The 1,906-nt window shown below is 42.0% G+C and overlaps 1 pseudogene; it reads left to right on the forward strand.

Annotated features, from left to right (window-relative positions):
• The first annotated feature begins 425 nt into the window (after positions 1-425).
• On the forward strand, positions 426-1,184 carry LOC117095219 (annotated as a pseudogene).
• Positions 1,185-1,906: the final 722 nt, after the last annotated feature.

A 1,906-nucleotide genomic window follows, 5' to 3' on the forward strand; every position in this document is an offset into this window, starting at 1 on the left:
TCGCAGCTACTTGGGAGGCTGAGAGAAGAGAATCATTTGAACCTGGGAGGCAGAGGTTGCAGTGAGCCAAGATGGTGCCATTGCACTCCAGCCTGGCCGAGAGGGTGAGACTCCATCTCAAAAAGAAAAAAAAAGGAGGTGATTTGAAAGATTTAGGGGCTTAATAAACACACTATTATTTCTCTCTGAGTTCAGAACCAAGAAAAGAAATAAGACACAGAAGATAGGCAGGTGTCAAGCAGAACATCAGTCTCAATACTGATTCACCAATTAGGGCAAGCAACTTCAAGGCCAAAAGGGCTTCCTAGCACCACCCCTGCCACCCACCACCCACGGCTAGCTCTGAGGCACCCTGCTGAGGGTACTGCCACTTGAACTGTCACCTCACACTAACCTAGAGGAAAAAGGGAAGGAAAAGGAAAAAACCCCAGTGCAAAAGATTAGCAAGAGAGGTGCGACCGGTGGGGCCTGCTGGGACTCGCTGCTCGCACGCCCTTGGGCCGCGGCCCGGCGCCCGCTCTTCCTTCCGCTTCCGCTGTGAGCTGAGCCGGTGTATGTGCGGCAATAACACGTCAACCCCGCCGCCCGCCATCGTGCCCGCCGCCCGGAAGGCCACCGCTGCGGTGATTTTCCTGCATGGATTGGGAGATACTAGGCCTGTTAGGCCTGTTACATTAAATATGAACATGGCTATGCCTTCATGGTTTGATATTATTGGGCTTTCACCAGATTCACAGGGGGATGAATCTGGGATTAAACAGGCAGCAGAAAAAATAAAAGCTTTGATTGATCAAGAAGTGAAGAATGGCACTCCTTCTAACGGAATTATTTTGGGAGGGTTTTCTCAGGGAGGAACTTTATATACTGCCCTTACCACGTAGCAGAAACTGGCAGGTGTCACTGCATTCAGTTGCTGGCTTCTACTTCGGGCTTCCTTTCCACAGGGTCCTATCGGTGGTGCTAATAGAGATATTTCTATTCTCCAGTGCCATGGGGATTGTGACCCTTTAGTTCCCCTGATGTTTGGTTCTCTTGTGGTTGAAAAACTTAAAACATTGGTGAATCCAGCCAATGTGACCTTTAAAACCTATGAAGGTATGATGCACAGTTCGTGTCAACAGGAAATGATGGATGTCAAACTATTAATTGATAAACTCCTACCTCTCCAATTGATTGACGTGTAGAAGTCAATCAAGTACGTGTAGAAGTACACCAGCGTCATTGTAGTAGAGTATAAACCTTTTCCCATGCCCAGTCTTCAAATTTCTAATGTTTTGCCGTGTTAAAATGTTTTGCAAATACATGCCAATGACACAGATCAAATAATGTCTCATGAGAAATTTATGATCTTTTAAGTTTCTATACATGTATTCTTATAAGAAGATCCAGGATCTACTATATTAAAATAGAAGAAGCAGGTAGTTTCTTTTTTCTCAAATGTAATTCAGCAAAATAATACAGTACTGCCACCAGATTTTTTATTACATCATTTGAAAATTAGCAGTATGCTTAATGAAAATTTGTTCAGGTACAAATGAGCAGTTAAGATATAAACAATTTATGCATGCTGTGACTTAGTGTATGGATTTATTCCAAAATTGCTTAGTCACCATGCAGTATCTGTATTTTTATGTATGTGTTCATATATACATGATGATTGTAATGCATAACAAGAATGAGGTGGTATTACATTATTCCTAATAATAGGGATAATGCTGTTCATTGTCAAAAAAGAGTAAAATTGTTCTCTTCAATTAATGGCCCTTTTATTTTGGGACCAGGCTTTTATTTTCCCTGATATTATTTCTATTTAATACTCTTTTCTCTCAAGAAAAAAAAAAGTTTGTTTTTTCTTCATTGTCCTTCATAGCAGACCAAGTATTGCCTCTCTGCCATAGACAGCTAC

The sequence above is a fragment of the Trachypithecus francoisi genome, unplaced genomic scaffold, assembly GCF_009764315.1.
Source record: "Trachypithecus francoisi isolate TF-2019V2 unplaced genomic scaffold, Tfra_2.0 Lachesis_group13, whole genome shotgun sequence".
Taxonomy (NCBI): domain Eukaryota; kingdom Metazoa; phylum Chordata; class Mammalia; order Primates; family Cercopithecidae; genus Trachypithecus; species Trachypithecus francoisi.